Below are 19761 nucleotides of genomic sequence, written 5' to 3' on the forward strand. Positions count from 1 at the left end.
GAGACCGAAAATGCCTGAACACTCATGACGAACAAAAAGGTTTCTGACAACAGAAAAACTTCAACGCGGATGGTACTTCGTAACTGTTTACGTGTCACATCCAGGGCTAGATCTAACGAGGACTCCTTGGGTGCTTAGAGAACGTTCGAAAACGAAGTCGAATAATAGCTTCGAAATAATATAGGAATATTTAAGTCGAAAAGGAATATCTAAAGAAATATACCGGCTTCGAACATTCAGTGGAATGTAGAATATTTTTGGGCTAAGAAAACGGCAATAACGCTCATGTACTTCGATTTATGTACAACGCATTGAAAAGAACCACAGATGCTGAAAGTTAGTCTGGACTCTTGAGCCCTCCGCTATGCCGTCACTCATAGCCTCAGTGCAGCTTTGGGGCGTTAAAACCAGCCGTTAAATAAATAAATAAATAAATAAATAAATAAATAAATAAATAAATAAATAAATAAACAGATCAGTCAATCAATCAAGCAAGCAAACAAGGAATCAAGCAATCAGAGGCACATCCACAGATCGCGTGTAGTAGTCGTTGCTTAAAAATGAACCGGATGTTCCACCTCATATTGCTCACGACTATTGTGGTTGCCTAGAGACAGAAGAAAAAAAAGATGAAAGGCTTCGATGGGGGCGATATGCAAAACACCCGTTGCGCACGTTAAAGAATCCCAGCTGGTCGAAATTATCCCGGAGTCCCCCACTACGGCGTGCCTCATAATCAGAGCGTGTTTTTCAAATCAAACCAAATCAAATCAGTTTATTCAAAGATCGTGAGATGCTCAGGTGCTTTGGCACGTAAAACGCCATAGCTTTAAGAGATGAAAGACAGGGTTACCAGAGTAACTGTTCCAATGACTATAGTCAGCACTGCGGGAAGGAGAAAGTGTGAAAAAGACAAAGAACCGAAAAGAAGTTACCAAGAGGATCTGTCTGCACAAACAGGAGGAAGCCAAATGACGACGGCTATACTCCATTTCATTCCCTCCCGATGCTTTCACGATATGTGGAAAAAAAAGATTTGTGACCATGTCGCGATTTCTACACTGCCAGTACACCGCTTGTGCCGAACCGGGGTGCTATGTGCTAAAGCTATTTTTTTGTATTTTATTCCAATCTCCCTGACGTCATATTTACGTAATCTCCGACGCAAGCACGGGCGGTGACCCACAACGTTGTTTAAACAACCCAATCACACGCACTCTATGTTGACATAGGAAGTCACTCAAGCTTGTTAGATTTGAAAGATTGGCGTATACCGTGACAGGTTTTCCTTGTCTAATTAGCTGACGAGAGTCGAGCAGCGCGCAGAAGTGGAGAGGGTTTCAGTGGGGACGAGCTGGCACAGAAGGAAGGAAGGAAGGAAAAAGTGGAGAAGGAAAGGCAGGGAGGTTAACCAGTTTAGCTTAACCGGTTTGCTACCCTACACATGGAAGAGGGATGGGGGCGATGAAAGATGGGGAAGAGAGAGAGAGAGCACATAGCACAGCTCTGCCAACTCTTCTTCCCTGAAGTTCCGTGTTGACTGCGTGTAATGCTCTGTTGCACGTCGCTGCTGGCGCAGAGAACGTAGATCTGTAAGTGGGTGTAAACAGGAGTGAAAAAAGGCAGTGCCGGCGTCTCTTATCGGTTCGCTCTTCCTCGCTTAGCTTGCGGTAGATAGCGAACAATTGCCGCGCCGTGCAACAGCGCATTACACGCAGCCAACACGGTACTTCAGGGAAGAAGAGTTGGCAGAGCCATGCCCCATACTTGCTGAAAAATTTCGACAACGTTGTACTGCCCCGCAAAAACTTTATTTATGCGCAAAGAAGTCCATTCTCGCCAGCTGATCCGACTAGCCAGAGTCAGTGTGTTAAGAGGGTGACCATCTTCTATTCCGTTCGGAAAGGGGCAGTCCCGGGCTATTCGCAAAAAATAATAATAATTATGATGCATCTTTAATGCGTACGCGTTATTTAGATGCGAGTTTCTCGCTGTTTCATTTTCCTTTTCTTTATTTTTTGACGTTTTTTGACAGACAGGTGAAATTACCGCTGTGTTCAAAAAATTTTTATGAATAGCGGAGAGCTGATAACAACAAACGCGCATAATCGGAAACAAAATGTTGTATTTTTGTTCGGCCTCATCGGCCATTTTGAAAGAAAGAGAGAGAGAGAGAGTTCACGCGGTTCTTCGTGACGTGGGGTGGCAGAGACATGAAGTAGGAATTGCCCGGTAATGTTGGAGCAATCGCTACTCTCGAAAATGAAGCAGAAACAGATTGCAATAGCTTTACGGTACAGCGACCATGGACGGGACAACTCTTGGAACGATGCACGCTTCCAGCCCTCTAGGCCTTGTCGATCGCTGAAGCGCTCAAGTGCAAAAAGATAGCGAACACTCTTCATATATATAGTACAGTGATATCGCCTGTTCGCAAATTTCGCGGAATTGCGTAAGCCGCAATAGGGCGGGAAAGAGTCGATAAAGAGAGACAACTTAAGGGGTTGGGTTCGGAAAACAACAACGATATTTTGTCGGTATTTTGTCGCGACTGTCAGCTGAAGCAAAGAAAACGTAGAATATTTTCGTGGTGATTAGGTCATTGAACGGACGCGGTTACGTCAGTGGATGCTTTTACGCCAGTGGACACGTGGCGCGCAATTAGGCCATTGAGAGACGTGCATTATGCGCTTAAATCAAACCATCAGAAGTATCTTATCATGGGCCAAGTAGTCGACTTCAGACGTAGTGGTGAAAAGAAAAAGAAATGATGCAGCACTGGGTGCCTGAGAAAAAAAGAAACAAGCAAGGCGCACACCTGGTTATCAAATGTTTTGAAGCAGATAACACAGCGGGGGTCGTGTACTTATCGACGTCATGCAAGACAAGCCGCACAAGTTAGAAAGCCCGCTTATACCCGTAGAGCCTAACTTTTGCAGCGAAGCTGTATGTGGCTAGTTGATTCGTCCGTCCGCCTGTCTGTCGCCTGTACGCTGACGACTCCTCCGGCGCAACCTAATGAGCATGCGCAAAACCAAAGTGAAAGAGACGTGGGCGATTGGCTGCGCCAGTAGTGACGTCGTTGCCCTCCGTCGCAGCTGAGCGCGCACGCAGCAGTTCCTCCCCGGCTCCGAAACGGGTAGGCCACGTGTCATACGTACTCCTGAGGAGCAGGCAGCTTTCGATCAGCAACGCCGCGAACAGAACCGGGAACGCGCTCGTTTACGCCATGCCGATGCTGCAGCCCGGGCACAAAAACAGGCTCGTGCAGCCGAAAACCCCTCCATCCACGCGTCAACGCCGCTTTTGCTAAGTAGCGCCAACCTTTGTTGTGCGCGGCTCTTCCCTGATTCGTCGCTCATACCAATTCCGCTTCCACAGTTTCCGTTCCCGGTGTTTACCGTTTCTGGTCGTGCCACTTCCGGAATTTCCGGTTCCTGAATTTTCGCTTGTTGCACGCTCACACCTATAGTGTACTAGAATAATAGTGTACTAGAACATTATTCTAGTACACTATACTCCCACCTCTATGCAGAAGTGACGTCGCTTCCGCCTAAATGAGAATCTCGCAATACGCAAGTTCCGCTTCACGCCAGAAGCTGAGGGGGTGAGCGAGGAAGGAGTGCGGAGGAGGAGGGTAGGTTGGCGGTACTTGGTCGGCGAAAACGTTTATGGAGGGGCTTTAGTGCAGCCGAGCGCAAGCAGCAGCTACGTACCGAGGATCCGGCAGCTTACCAAGCCGTCTTTTAATGAAGTGTCGGGATTAACCCAGTGATAAACACCGGGGTCGCACGTTTCAGCTTCGCTGGTTAACCATATATACGAAGTGCTTGGGTGGCGATTTCTTTTCATTGTGCGTGTATCAATATTGGCGCCTCTACTCTCAGTAACCATGATGGCCTACTTGGACGGCCATGTCATAACCTACTGAAGATTTTATTTGTTTATGATTAACGACACGTGAGTGACACCATGGGTTTGAGCCGCATGGATTTGTTCAAGAGGCCTTCGGAAATAGATCCCAGTTGTAATTTGTCGCATTTGTGTGTGTAATTGGCCATGTTTGCGCTTTTTTTCTTATTCTGCGCTCCATGGCGTCTACCATGGCCTACCAGACGACGCGCAATGTTCTTCGCGTTGCCCGATCTCGGAGGCCGCACTTCTGATGCTATGATGAAATAAAGCTTCACACGCTTGTTGTGTCGTCTTCTCTCACGTCCGTGTCGCTTTTTTTTTTTGTACCGCAATATCATGTAAGTAAAACTTCACAAAATGTCAGTGCCAGCGCTCTGTGTTCCTTCTACGTAAAAAAAAAAATTAATGCTGTTCTGATGCAACTTTGAGAGGATGTGTTACTTCAAGTGCTCATATATCTAACTACGTGATAACGAATAAATGGTGTGGCCTGGCACCTGCTGCACCGAATTTGATGAGGTTCTCTTGATTCAAAATAAGCTGAAATCTACTGACTCTAGGGAGTAGTTCTTCTGTTTGGGCAATCAGTGTTTTAATAAGCATTGTCGAAAAACAACCAATTAAGTAAGGAGAAACTACAACAGCAGGATGACATCTCCGCACCTATTAATAATAAATAAAATAAACGTCTCAATTGTGACGTATTATTACTCTGGAGCATACCGCAGGTTTTTTTAGTTATAGGGCTCCTTCGAAATTTTCGAAAAGATTTTTTAAGTTTCCGTTAATCTGCAAACTCATTTATCACACAGCAACACTTCATTTGGGCCTAGTTGGTACATACTTCTGAACTAAACGTAACAGCGCAAACATATAAGACGAGCCACAAAAAGAAAGACACGACACACACTGGCGCTGTGTGTGTCGTGTCTTTCTTTTTGTGGCTCGTCTTATATGTTTGCGCTGTTACGTTTAGTTCAGAAGACATTTATCACACGTGTCCAGTTTTGCAGAACTGCAATATTTGTTGTTTGGCGCGGACTTAGGGGTTTGTAAACTGTGTGTTCAATTTCTTTCTTTTCTTTTGGAACGTTGTTTCTCGGCAATTTTCGAAGTTATCAGGCACCAAACCGAAATTCTGCTTTAAAAACTGGGTAGATTTTTACCGTTACGTCTCAAACGCAGCACACATACTTCAAGTAGGCACAGCCGGCTGTCTGATTACAGAATGTCTCACGTTTTCTTTTTTTTTTCATTTTGCGTGCATTTGAAAGAGGCAAACCGGGGTTGGCTCCGAGCTAAAACTTGTTCACGTGTTTGCACGCTCACATGCTTTCATAGCGCAAACGGCTCGGCGCTCAAAGGGGACGACGCAGCCGCAAAGTGAGTTGCTATGCCGGCTGCCGTGATTAGCCAACAAAACACGTCACGCCGATTGATGGAGAAACAAGGAAACAAGAGAGCGCCATCTATCAGGCATACCACTGGTATGAATCATCTTGGCGAGGGCCAACGTGAAGGCATTCGTTTCGGCAATGAACGTGTCGTCTGTTCTGCTCCGTTTATCTCTACAGCCACGGCGGAAGGAGCAACCTTAAGGCAACAACACCGTTCAGGGCACGCTCGCTGAGATAGCGGCAAAGATAACGCGGCATGCAAGAAGGCAGAGAGCATCCTCTTTTGTGTCTGTTGATCGCTGAAACAACTTTGCTGTTGGCAGGCAACTGAGCGAAACGTTTGAAGGTACCTGTGTAATGTGCAGCCAGAAAGCACTGTATAACAATACTCGGAGAGATATGTTCGTCCAGCAGCGCACAGAACAAAATAAAAGTAAAGAAAGAAGGAGCTGCTCCTATTTTATTGCATCGATAACATCTTCGACTCAGTAAAATCGACTGTTGGATCCGGTTTACAGAGACCCTAACTAAAAACAACAAATTTCAGTTTACATTGAGAAAGTATTATATCGAAACTCTATATTGGTCAGTTTCACGGTAATAGGTTAATACTATGAAGAAAGTAGAAAACGATTTCATCTTCTTTTTTACATGTGCCGCTACGTCGGTGTGACGTCATGCATCTAAATTCTTTTGCGTCATTAATAGCAACTTCGTAAATGTTCTTCATATGTGTGCGTTTAACGTTGCTATCAGCACAAGCCTTTTCTTGGATACATCCACACTTCATTAACAGTGAATTTACCTTTAGATGCAGCACGCAAGAAGCAGCAAACTTGCAAGAGCACAGAGTGTCATTTCTTCGAGATCAAAGACTTAATCAGCGGCTATGCTGTTGTCGCTACCACCTGCTTCAGGAACATATGTCTGAATAAACTCGCTCAAAGAAGGCACCCCTCTTGCATGTGACGTCTTGCTCTGCTACAAGAGGGCGATGCAGGCACCATGGCAATTTCTTTTTTTGCGTACATCTTATTTTCAAATTTGCCCCGCCCCGTATTTCTCAACAGATCTCTTGAACATCTTTCGCAGATGGTACTTGGTTTTCAAAAAAACTTGTTGCTGGATTCGTAAAGCTGTAGGACACGCGCAAATATGTAAACATTACGAAAAATCAGATCATGCCATAGTATTCGTGTCAAAATGTGTTTTACCTCGTAAATCGTAAGCCACTGTGCGCAAAATGAATAAAGAAAACCGCGTTTATGGCGAACGTTCTAGAAGGGAAATATACGAACAGACACACGCGAACACACATACACACAGCGATATCAAAGAGAAGACACATTAAACGCAAGCATGACGTAGTAGTTCTGCGGAAACCCGCAAGGTGGAGAGAAGTAATGAATAAAGGGAAGATGAGACATCTACCCGTTCGTAGTAATTGCTACAAAGGAAACCCATACGGGTTCCTCGAAAGAAAAGCCTCAGAGTTGAAGAAAAATTCGTCCTGGTCCGGGACCACCGCCTTTCCGGGGCAGCCGCTCTACCATCTGAGCTGGATGTCTCATCTTCCCTTTGTTCAAACGCAAGCATGAAACAGCCTATATCATAGTGCCGGCTTGTCGCCAAAGTACACTTGCTGCTTGCAGCCTTTGCTCATTCCTTTGTCTCTACCCCCGACTTATCAAGGCGCCACATAACACTTGCTTGAAACAAACACCTGCTCCCAAGAAAAGCAAGACACAAAGCGTCGTTAAACTGTACAAAATCGAAAAGCTTGCCGTATTCACAGCAATAAAACATCAGAAGAAACTAGCAGCATCAACTACCACCGAGAAACAATGAGTTGGTTTTACGATGAGTGCCGTGTAAAATGCTTGAGATTCGAACCATCACATAAACGAGCTGCTCCGGTCCCACAATTGCGCGTAATGCGCTAAAAACATGTTGAACTGGACATGCCGTCTGCAAACCGAATCTTGTCGAGATATTCGCCGTTGATACACTTTCCTAAGCCTTCCCAGCCTAATAAGCTCGAATACTTCTTTCTAAGCATGCAGTGAATAGCATTGGAGAGATTGTGTCTCCTTGCCTGACCCCCTTCATGACAGGTAACTTTCCACTTTCCTTGTGGAGAAGCAAGGTAACTGCGAAGCACTGTGTTGTTAGGCATACAGCTTATCTCGGCCACTTGACGGCAAAGATATGCAGATGACATAAGTGAACGCCATGTCCCCGGACGGACGATGTCCAGCCCCTACACCGCATTGCGCGCTGTGCAATACGTTTGCGATTGCGGAATGCATAGCCAGATCGCGAGCTTGCGCACATGATATGCAGCGACCAGACAAAACTGCGATAAAAGAAACACTTTCTGCGTTTAGTTGAGCAGGTGGACAAGCTCCGCGCGCCCGCAGCCATCCAGCAAGCGAGATTGATAAGCCCGCGGGAGATATTACGCAGGCAAGGTCCGTGTATACTCACGTATGCGCTGTTGGTGGTGACGATGGCGTTGTGGCGACAGCAGTATAGTAGCCGACGCGGTTGCCGTGACCGCTGTGCACGTCAGTCAGCGATTCCAGACGTGGTTTCCAGTGACCGGACGGTAACGCGAGGTTTCAATGAAAGAGAGTGAGAGAGAAGAGGGAGGGTTCGGTTGGTCGTCGGACCTCCGGGCTGCAGCGCGCGCAGGGAATTCCCCGCTGAAAGCGAATCCCGCGTCGGGCCGTTGTCTCCGCTGGGCGCTGCTTGGATCGTGGCTCGAGGCGCGAACAGTTTACGGTGCAGCGTCGGTTCCAGCCGCCCTAGCAGCGCAGGTGCTCCTCGGTCGTCGTCATCGGCCGCGACGGCGGCTGTAGGCTTCGGCGGCAGGACGCAGCTGTCGCTGTCCTACGTGCGTCATAAAGACATAAATGTATAAAACGGAGAGCGCAGCAGCGCGCCCCTCTGCCGGAGGGAGGGAGAGAGAGAGGGGAGGGGGGTTGGAGAGGAATATACACGCGCGAACCTGCGCTGCTCGAAGCGCACCCTTCCCTCCCCTTCGCCGACCAAACCCTCCGCCACAGCCGGCGCAGCGTGTAACGGAAATACCTGCCCAGAGAGCGGTCGCGGGCCGCCTGGCTTGCAGCACGCGCGCGCGGCGTAGCTCGGGCGAAGGTAAGCGATAGATGGGGAGGAGCGCTGTAGGTGTACGGAGCGGACGTACCTCGATATGCGCAGCTGCGTCCGCAGTGCCTGACAGATATAGGGTGAGACGTCGGAATATGGAAGGGGGAGGGAGGTGTAAGAGGACAACATGCAACTGACCTCGAAGGTCGTTGCTCTCTCCGGCCAGACAGTTTGCTGTGACAATCGCCCGTCGTCGTCATTCAAACAATCGTTGACTGAGGACGTATCGGCCTGCCTTGCCGCTGCGATTCCGGAAAGCAACCGGGCTGAGTGCCCTTCTATGAAACAGTACGGTATGTATTTGGATACGCCGAATACATTAACCTCGCACGCGGTAATAAAGGGTTGGATGTAAGGCCGCGAGAAGCAAACATGATACGTCATGTTTGCTTAATGTTTACGCACGCAGTTGCTTACGTCTTGTTCGCTTACGTGCTCACGACCTTTTTGAGCTGCAGGCAAGTTGGATGTTAAGAAAGCCGCCCAGCTGTCCACCTTTCGCCACTGCTACTGTACTACCGGTTACGCAGACAACGGCAGCAGAGCCATTGGCGATATCTTGCGACTTCTTATCCAACCGCATACTGTTAACGGCTGTTGCTGCTATCGCAGTCACTCCAGAGGCTAAGCAGAACATCGTCGTGCCAGTTATAGTTCCGCGTGCGCTAGTTGAACTCAGCGTCACGAGACGGCGCCATGAACCCTGCCGCTCGTTTCTGCGTCTCCGTTATTCCTATACAACGTAAACGGTAAGAGAGGGTTATCATCATTATCATATTCAGCAACAGCAGCAGCAGCGTATTTCTATATCCACTCCCAGCAGTCTCCGATTATTCCTGTCTTGATTCCAACTCGCGCCTGCGAATTTCATAATTCCATTACCCCAGCTAATATTTTGCCGTCCTCGACTCTCCTTCACTTCACTTCGCACTCGATCTGTAACTATAATGGTCCACCGGTTATCTGCTGTACGCCCTACACGACTTGCCAAGCACGATTTCTTTCCTTTAATGACAACTGCAATATCGGCTACTATCTTTTCTTTTCAACTACAGTGGTAAGCTCTCATTCAGATTTGCTAATGAATGCCGTATTCACTCCAACCCATTTTTGTCCTTCTATAGATTTCCTTCTTATGATCAGGGTCCTCTGTGACTTATGGACCTAGATAAACCTACTCCTGCACAGAGTCTAGAGGCTGAGTGGCCATCATGAATTCTTGTTCCCTTACCAGGCTATTCAACATTACCTTTGTATGTTGCATATTTATCTTTAACCTTACTCTTAACCTTTCTCGGTTAAGATTCTCAACTATTTGTTGCAATTTATCCCCAGTGTTGCTGAACGGGACAATGTCATATACAAAAGGAAGGTTGTCGAGATATTCGCCGTTGATACTCACTCGTAAGCCTTCCCAGTCTGACAGCCTGAATAATTATCCTAAGCATGCAGTTAATAACTTTGGAGGGATTGTCTCTGCTTGCCTCACCCCTTTCCATATGGGTTATTCTCTACTTTTCTTGTGACGAAGCAAGTATTCAAAGCAATGGTCCAAGGCAACTCTATTTTGGCAATCGCTCGGAACAACACGTTCACTTCATACGTCTTACGAGCAAACGTATATCTAATGAAGATTCCACGTTTTTCTCCAGCCTACCAGACAGCTTTTGCAGTTCCAAGCTTTCGTTCATTGCGATCACGACACTTCCTGCCTTTAACGAAACGGCTTTGTTAACGCTATCGCGCTGATAAAGCCGTGTCGCAGAAAGTCCGGCGTCGCTTCGGCAAAACGATTTCCGGACCACGTATACTCAGGCCCTCCATGTGACGCAAGGAATTAACTGAAGTAATTTAATTTCTCAAGTTACAATACGTACAAAAGTCGTAAAAATAAGAAGAATGCAAAATTAAAAGAATCGTTGCAAGATGCGGCGCCGCTAGGCAGCTTTTATTCCGGAATGGCCATTGCCATTATACCAGCGTACGCCGGAAGACAAAAGAAAAAAAAAAAGATGTGTCATCGACGTTGTCGGCAATTGCGATATGGCCTCCTGATGTGACCTCCCCAGGCCGAAACAAAGGGAACAAACGTCACGCCAATAGAGGCTATGCGACCGGCCTTGCTGCGTGTGACGCCACGCCTTCAACCCAAGGAGCGCCGATGCGTAGGGAGTGGCTGCTCTTTACAAGCACCCATGGAAGCCCGCTGTGCTTTCTTAGTGGCTATGGTGTTGGGCTGCTAAGCACGAGGTCGCGGCATCGAATCCTGGCCACGGCAGCCGCATTTCGATCGGGACGAAACGCGAAAACACCCATGTACTCAGATTTAGGTGCCCGTTAAAGAACCCCGGGTAGTGGAAATTTCTGGGGTCTCCCAGTACGATGTGCCTCATAATCAGAAAGTGGTTTATAGGCAATTGTAGGAAATTATAGGAAATTTATAGGCCTATTTCTCTGACATGTACATGCTGTAAAATTTTGGAACATAGTATCTTCAAATGCGTCACAGAGTACATTGAGGCAAATAATTTCCTCCATCCCTGCCAACATGGCTTCAGGACAGGTCTGTCTACCGTTACCCAACTTGTTGAGATCCTACACGATTTCGCCAAAGCAATTAACGACCAGAAACAAATAAATGGTTTTACCTAGACTTCTCAGAGGCTTTTGATCGTGTCTGCCATGCTAAACTACTTCTAAAGCTTAAACATATACTAGGAGATAGGCAAATTTTTCGTTGAATTAGTTATTACTTACCTGACCACCGCCAGTTTGTTCAGTTAGGCTCCCACATTTTTGAAATTGTGCCAGTACTTTCTGGTCTACCTCAGGATTCCGTTCTGGCTCCTATTCTGTTCCTTTTGTTGATAAGCGACATAACTAGTCAGGTTGAATCCAAGATTAGGTTATTTGCAGACGACTGTGTCCTGTATAGAGAAGAACTAAACCGACAAGATCAAATTAGTCTTAATAAAGATTTTGCTTCGATAGCCCAATGGTGTGAAAATTGGCAAATGGCCATCAACTTTGATAAAACAGTTTCAATGTGAGTAACAAAAAAGAAACCCAAGCTTATATTTACATACGGCTGTGATAATACTATCCTTAACACTGCCACTCAATATAAGTACTCGGGCGTCGTCATATCATCAGATTTAAGATGGTCGGATCATGTAGAGCACGTGGTAAGCAAAGCGATGCGAAAGCTTATGTTCTTAAATCGGGCTCTGCTATACTCTACGAAGGAAGCCAAGCTTCTTCGCCCATGTGACAATCATACGTCCTATACTAGAATATGCGAACGTGGCGTGGTTTCCCTTTGCCCAATATCAAATAGCTACTCTTGACGCTATCCAGCTAAAAGGCGCGCGTCTTATCTGTAACAGATATAGGCGTACCGATTCGCCTGCTCAGATGCTATCCGAGATCGGCCTTCATAACTAAGCAGTCGTGCGATGATGTACCGACTCGAATTTTTGTATCTCATCCTGTAGAATAAGGTTCACGTGAATTCTAACATCTACATTTCATATAACACATCCAGAGAATCCCGTCATAAGCATCACCTTACATTCCAAGAATATTCTTGCACTAACAATACATTTAGTTTTTCGTTCTTCCCGCGAGCTGTTCACGAGTGGAATGCCTTAGCCCAGACGGTAGTCGCACAGCCTACTGCTGACAATTTTGTTGAACTCGCTGGCCAAACAGTGCTGTCAGCAACGAGTAAGTGATGTTATAATTATTGGGTTTACCATTGCTTTATTACCAGGTGTTTTTTTGAAATCTGGGATGTGGAATTGTGAATGATGTTACCAATTTTATATGTCATATACTTCTCCTTCTTTTCTTTCTTCTTTTTGCAGAAAATCATATGTAATTGAAGAAAGTTGATTGTGCGTTATGTTTTTGCCACACTCAATGCTGTTAAGATTATCCTAAACACTTAATAGGTACCCCCTTTCGTATCCTTATATAAATGTCTGTACTACAATGTCTACAAACCCTTCTAACCCGCTCCTGTAAAAATTTGTGATGGGATTGACAGCATCACGAAATTAAAAAAAAAGTCAATTTTTCCGACCGGAGCATGCACTCAGGGCGTCCTTTTCACTAGCAAACACCTGTGAACGCATTTAAGATATCCCGCATATCTGTCCGTGGACACGTCTTGGTAGGTATGCAGAACAGAATTTGCTGTTGGGTCAACTTAGTTCTAAAGTGCAGGTGAGCCAATTCTGGACAGAATTTTTGAATAGCTATTGTTTAAATAAGTAAAGAAACCTTTTTTTTAGTGCACAATTAGTAGGAAGGAAGGAAGAAGGCGACCGGACAGAGGCGCACACTAACAACGGAGTTTATTGCTCAAATGGCGGGAATGGAAGAACAATTGGGGTGGAAGGGGGGGGTGGGGCTATAGAAAAATGTAGGAGGTGAAATAACTGCTTAGGTTCACGTGCAAGTACAGGTGTCATGTCAAGAAGTACTGCACGGTACTCGTTACCTAATAAGTCAATCGGAGGCGCGCGCTCGCACTATTATTTTCGCCTGCGTCTCGAATAAGGAAGGCCTCAATCATTTCACGTGCTTCTTTGTCACTGCATTTGGCCACAACCTGGCGTTCGTCAAAAAATAAAGGTGCACCTGCATTTGGAACAGGGACTCGCCAGATGGCTGCCTTCAGAGCCGCGCATCATTTTGGCGTGGTTAATCTATCGCCCTGTATTGCCGACGTAGTAGCGGCTACACATTAATGAAATGGGGGGCCTCCAACGATTTTCCCTAACCAGCCCAAGCAGCCACCCTTTTGAATAGCTACTTTGCCTCTGTTACAAATGGCATCAAAGCAAAGCAGTCCCGGTCTCTGTATATTTAGAAATTATTCTGCCAGTAGCTACACTCTCCAAAGAAACTGCTCGGCTTGGTGTCATGCTCATTCTAACGAGCGAAGTGGGTTCAAACTTTCCTTCGTTGCCTCGGCTTTCAATTCCTATGGAAGCGTTTATGCGGTCATCTACGCGAAAGTAACTTGCAATTTTTTTAGTAATTGTTATTCTACTCAAATACTTGCAGTGACTAGTAGTTTACTTATTTAATTTTTGCCAGGTGCTTAGTGACTTACCTTAATTACGTCTTCTGAGTAACTTGTACATGTCTGGCTCTATGGATACAGTTGGAAAAAGGGATCGCTGTGTTTCGTTCACGTTCATGTACATACGCGTGCGTGGTTACATCGCAGCGATGAGTAATGTCAGTGCAACAATTTCTATAGCACTAGCTGCTTCGGCGTGTTATAAAGCGATAGCTACCATGCCACAAAGTGCTAGTAGCAGTACGTATACATAAGCCGTAGATAAGAAGATAAGTACATTAGCGAAAACTTCTTGCCGTTCTCGGTTTACCGGGTTAGTGAAGTCGTGGAGACGGCATTAGCAAATCTGGAAGCGACATCTTGGGAATATCTGTCCAGCTATGACGCGTTTGAAAAACTGCGCGTCGCGTCTGTGTTATCGCCGAGGGGAACAGCATGAAAGTACTGCACATTAACGATTACTTCCCTACGTCACTGCCAACATTTTGCACAGGCAGTTGGGCAGAATATGCAAGTCACTGCAGCATTACCATTGCGGGCCGTCTGGCTAGACTCCGTGCCGCTAGAAGTCGCTACCGGCGCTGTTGTTGCCGTGCGCTTCTACGGTAACCCGGTTGTACGCAAACGCTAAGTACTTCTGCAGACGAGTTACTTCTGCAGTACTTCTGCAGACTTCTGCAGACGGCAGAAAGTACTTCTGCAGACGAGTTAAAACTCGGTCTGATGCGACGCATGTTTTTGCTCGAGAAATTCGCGCACTGCCCGTCCAGCAGGTAGCGCGCTCGCGTCTTGCCTATCGCGGCGACAGACGGCACAGCGAGAGTGAAGCGAGAGAGAGTGAGGAGGAGGACGCGAGCAGGAGGCACGACGTCGCTGCGGAAGAGCGGGCCAAGTCTAAAGTACAAGCGCCGTTCCCTCTCCCGTGCGCGCCCTCACTTCCTCTTATTGTTCTCTCTCTCTCCCTCGTTGTAAGACACCTGCCAGCGATACGGCATGAAAGCGCTGAGCTCCGCACTGTAAAGGTTAGACGTGAAGCAGGTGGTCGCAGTTTCGGCCTTGCCGCGTTGTTCTTCGTGTTTAAATGCGGTCAGCCTTGCCGGGCAACTATTTTCTTTTTTTGGAAATATCAGTTGGTGGAAATAAGTTGTGACGGCGCCACGTTTGCACCTGCGAGAACCAGGGGCCGAATCTTATAACGGTTCGGTTGGGGAACCGTTCCTTTGGCCTCACCTGATTGGCCAAAATTTTGATTACGTCACAGGTCGTCAGAGGCAGCGGGGCGGTATCGCAATTTTCGAATACGTCACGCATCTGTCAATCATCTTCAAAGCGAACCGGTCGTAGGAACCGGCGAAGGGGTAGTCCGCTTTGGGTTCCGTTGCTGTGGCTTGGCTGTTGGCTTCTGACCCTGGCCGCGCGCGCCGGTCGCGCGTCCCCGGAGACACGCGGGCGTCGCGCGCGCGTGCGTTGGTTGCTTCGGAGGCTATTACTTGCCTTCGTCGTCTGCTTGGCGTTGCTCTTTCGGTGTCGACCACTGCTGGAAGTGCGATACGCGTTCGAAGAAGTGACGGATAATGAGTTGCATCGCCCTTGCTGGCTTTCTAAGTAGACCTTTAGCAGGCTACGCTATCAAATGGAGGGGACTCGGCTGCAAGCGTACGAGTGGCCATTCCCCGCAGAGGAAGGAATATTGCGCGCTGCGGTTCATCGCCACCGGCCTGCAGCTCCCAGAGCTCAGTCGGACGCGAAGCATTCATCGAAATTGCCTAGATCTCTGCTGCCGGCATTGTCCACAAAGTTGCTCTCGCAATTACTGTGTTGGCCGGTTGAAGGGCTGGGTCAGCTTTCCCGTGACCTCAGCTTCAAAGTCAGTGCCAAGGAGATATTTGCATGGTGAGATCGAATTCTCAGTGCTATCGCCAGTGTGAATAGCTCGCAGATCGCCGTTCAGCAGTCAGAAGGGTTCAACCTAGGCTGGTTCAGCGCTTCTTTCGTTCGTCTGTTAAAACTATACAGACAGGACGGGAAGGTATTGTGGAGCTCTCTTATTTTTTATTTGGCTGCCCTTTTTTCTCTAGCTCGGGAGTGCCATACTTTGTTTCTCAATTTCACGGCACAGCGCGCACCGTCAGCACCACATTCTTCGATTTGACTTCGCGCAGGCAATGCAGGCCCGTGTATCGTAATGTTCGATTTAAGCTCCATTGCTTCTATCACGCGACGCGCCGTGGGGCAGATCGCAGCGATAGCGGCAGCGCGGCGGCGAGCAAGTCATGTCTGAGCCGATGACGAAGGGCGAAAAAAAGAAGGAAAATTGATATAGTCGGCTAGTAAAGGTGTCCCTAAGAACCAGTTCACGGCTTTGTCGCGCTAGCTACTTGAGAAGTGCTGGCAGTGCGTTCCTGTTGCATGCATCGTGCGAGCTCCTGGTAGCAGACGACATAGCGCTACGCTCTGCCAACTCATTTACGCTTACGATACCACCTGTGGGCTGAGAATAAAAAAGAATGACATTAATAAATTACTTCTGCATTGCGTAAACGCCCGGCACCACAAGTTTATACTTCAAAACTTGGCGTATAATATTTAATTTATATTTTACATTTATTTAGCAAGCAGAAACATTCTGCAATTCCTCGATTAGGTCGTCATATAGTGACGTACACTTCAGAGGTGGCACCCTTTCATCTATTGGTCGCGTACTCCCCTTCTTCCACCGCCGGCTTGGGAGTGGCACATCTAGTGACGTAAGCGGCGAAGTGAACGGTTCGTATTCCGAACCGTTATAAGATTCGGCCCCAGATTAGACGGGAAGTCTGTCTTGCGTTCTTCCGTTCGTCTTAGCCTTGTTAATCCCTACCAGCGATGCACCTTAGCTCTTTCGCTTGTCTCTCCCGTACCAATAGTTACCTTATATAATAACGTGATAGCGTAACTCGCTTTCTTTCTTTTTTTTTCTTGGGCACAGCCTTTCTCAGCAACTCGTCACCAGCCCGTATTGAGATTAAATCCACAACTTCACCGTTCAAGATTCTTTTATGCTCATTTCTCTATTGCTTGCATACATATTACTCAAAATTTTCGTTATTTCCTTTCTTCATTTTACTACCATACCATTTCCTATGCGTCTTGTCACTTCTGGTCACGTTGAATGTTTCTTGAAGTGCGTCGTGCAGAAGGAACCCCCATCGGAACGTGACCGCGGGGCCACTTGTTTAATGCGCACATGGCATCTCATATAACGGATATACAAGTTAATTAATCAATCGACGATTGATCGAATAAGCATTTTTGACAACTCTATATAGAATTTGAAAAGGCGATGGCACAGGGTTCATAACAGCCGCCCTTGTTGAATATTCGGTCGCGCCCAATTAACGAAGTTGTTGAAGCAATCAGCATAACGCACCACGTTTGCGAGAAACCCGCACTTTCGCGGAGAATACGTCACCGAACGTTCAGGCAATTTTGCTTGAAATGTCAACCCCTAGGATCGTTTGGTTCTGGCGACGAGGAACACAGTCGTGGGTAGGACCCGTTGTGATGTTTGCCGAGGCGAGGCGTATCGTACGGAGCGAAATATTTACGATAGCGGCGGAAACCGAAGACGTGCCAAAGGTTGCACGATGCAGAAGAGCAGAACAGCGCATGTTGCTGCTCGATAAGGTCCAAAGCGCTCGCGCCGACGATAACGTCTCCTATCGGCGTTCACGTGGGTTCAAAAGCTAAGCGAACGTCCCTGCGCACGTAGCTATACTCGAGGCCCGAAGCTGTCAAGCGGATACGGTCTGCGCTCTCGCGCGTAGGCAGCTGGCAACGTCGGTGGTATAAAATTTATACTTCATCTACGTCGAGCGCCAGGGTTGTCTAGTAAGCTCGGCTCGCTTTCGATTCTCTGTGTGAACGATCCCACCTGCGATGCAGGTTGGACATCTTCTTTATGCCCTTGTCGCGTAATGTGTCAAAGTTCCGCGGCAGTGTGTGATGCCGGCGGCAAAATTTACGAGACACTGGTTTCTCGACAAAGCTCATTTCACGTTTAGCTCGTGTACGCCGCCGTTATAGGTACACTAAAAACAACATTAGTTATGTTATCGTGGTAAATTATTCTTTCAAAAACTATTTTCACTCATTTCGGTGAAATAAATTATGATTGCTACACATAATGCTGAAAGTCGAACTTCAAAATTTTGGAAACGTATGCCGAAACAAATGTGCATGTAGATGAGTCTGACGTCACAAATTTTAAAGCATGTTTATCCTATTTTTTATTTCACTTTAGGGATGCTCTCGAAATATGTTTCATTTAATATCTGGTTCTTTTGGAAAACAACGTCATCCTTCGTCATACCAAAATGCAAAAAAACTATACCCGAACCGTCTTTACGTGTCAAAATCTTTGACGTCACGGCGACTTTGCATAGACTTCACGACAGATGTTGTCACCTGTCTTTTGTGGCTTGTCAAGGCTATTGTCATGTTTGGAGTGGCCAATTATGCTATTGCATTATTGTAATCTTGTTATATAGTGTCACATTATAGCGTAAGTAAAAAATATAATGGAAGCGCATACGAGTTGCCGACTTGAACGTTCAAATTCAGAGAAATATATGTCCAGGCCTCGCAGAAATTCTGCTTTCTGTAAGATCACGAAGCGGCGAACTTTTGACGCTGACAGTAAAATCTAGAGGCTAACCACGTAGCACTCATTTTTAATATCCCGCCGTAAATTTTATTGAGTGTGGATGCGTTCGTAGGTGGAGAAGAGAAACTTGTGACTTTGTAGACGTGTCTTCGTTTTTTTCTTTTAGTCCTTGAGTCCTGAGGCCGAACTGATGGGCGGCCAACAATAAAGGGACACTAAATACCAACGCTAAATCAGCTTGCACCGGTAAACCATATTCTTGCAAATTCATTTTCTCTTCATTTCGAAAAAAAGCAGTTTATCGCTGAGAACAATGAAGGACAATTTTCTATATGTTAAGTTCTGTGCCCAAGCGGTACTTCTTATGCGTCAGTGTGACGTCACAGATTTCGAGCTATCCAGTATTCCATCCCTTGGCAGAAAAGATGTGCAAAACTCGCGTGGTTGAGCACGCCGACAACGTGCTCCAGAATCACAAGCACTGCTCTCCAAAGCAGCGTGCCTTGCAACGCTGCTTATCTGTCCCTGTGTTTGTCGGGAAAAACACAGCGACAGATAACCATGTGCAAGGCGCGCAAAGCCATTCGTCTTCACCCCGACAGTCGAACACGTAACTTACAATGCACGCACCGTCGGGGCAGACGCTGTCTTGCCGATACTTAACGACACGCTCAATAATACGGGAGGTTATACGGGAGGTTATATTTCTTGCGAAAAAAATTGGAGGGTGCTACATGCGATGTACGACTCACCGCATACAAAACTTTTCTAAGGCCACTTCTTGCGTCAGAGGTATGGAGCCCTCATCAAGGTTATTTGAAGAAACAACTAGAGAAAATTCAGAGGTACGCGGTGCGCTTTATATGCTCCCGATATCGAAGGACTGATTCAGTCACAGAAATGCTCCGTTTTTCTAAACTGGACCTGCTAGAAACGCGTAGACAAAAACATCGATTGAAATTATTATTCCAAATACTTCAAGGCGAAATAAATATTAGGAAAGAAACATACATACTCGCACCTGGCAGACGGAGCTCCAGAACCAACCATAACCGGTCTATCCAAGCTTATACCACTCACACTAATACATTCAGGCACTCCTTCTTCCCCGACGTGATTGAAATGTGGAACAAGTTACCGATGTGTGTAGTGGAACATACTGATTTGTTCCAATTCAAAAAATCTCTGGATGACTATCTGTGCGAATGCGCCGCTTGATTTCGATGTATTCTGTGTTTGTGATTATTGCACATGTTCTTTTCTTTTATATGTATTTTTTCATAACCCTCTCTGTAAGGACCCTCGCAAGGGGGTTGACAGTGTTGCTAAATAAATTGGGTGCGGGACGCTTGACTCTCCGAGTGGGACTTGGGACCCTCGACCAGGCCCGGCGGGCAGCGATAGCCAGTGGGGCCCTAGACGAAGGGCTACACCCGCAGTAACCAAGTGCAGTCTTTATTGAGATAAACTTGTTTATTTCTCTTTCTTCCACTGGTTATGAAACATGCAGCAAGGACAACCTTTCTTCATTTGCGCCAAAG

General features: G+C 46.7%; 1 protein-coding gene across 1 annotated transcript in view; it reads right to left on the reverse strand.

Moving 5' to 3' along the window:
• The window catches only part of LOC139049139 (uncharacterized), a 25350-nt gene extending 17107 nt beyond the window's left edge, over positions 1-8243 (reverse strand). Inside the window, exon 1 of the mRNA XM_070524372.1 lies at positions 7800-8243. The gene's annotated coding sequence lies outside the window, so the exon portion shown is untranslated. The remainder of the gene's footprint in view (positions 1-7799) is intronic.
• Between the last annotated feature and the right edge of the window lie 11518 nt (positions 8244-19761).

The sequence above is a fragment of the Dermacentor albipictus genome, chromosome 8, assembly GCF_038994185.2.
Source record: "Dermacentor albipictus isolate Rhodes 1998 colony chromosome 8, USDA_Dalb.pri_finalv2, whole genome shotgun sequence".
Lineage (NCBI taxonomy): Eukaryota > Metazoa > Arthropoda > Arachnida > Ixodida > Ixodidae > Dermacentor > Dermacentor albipictus.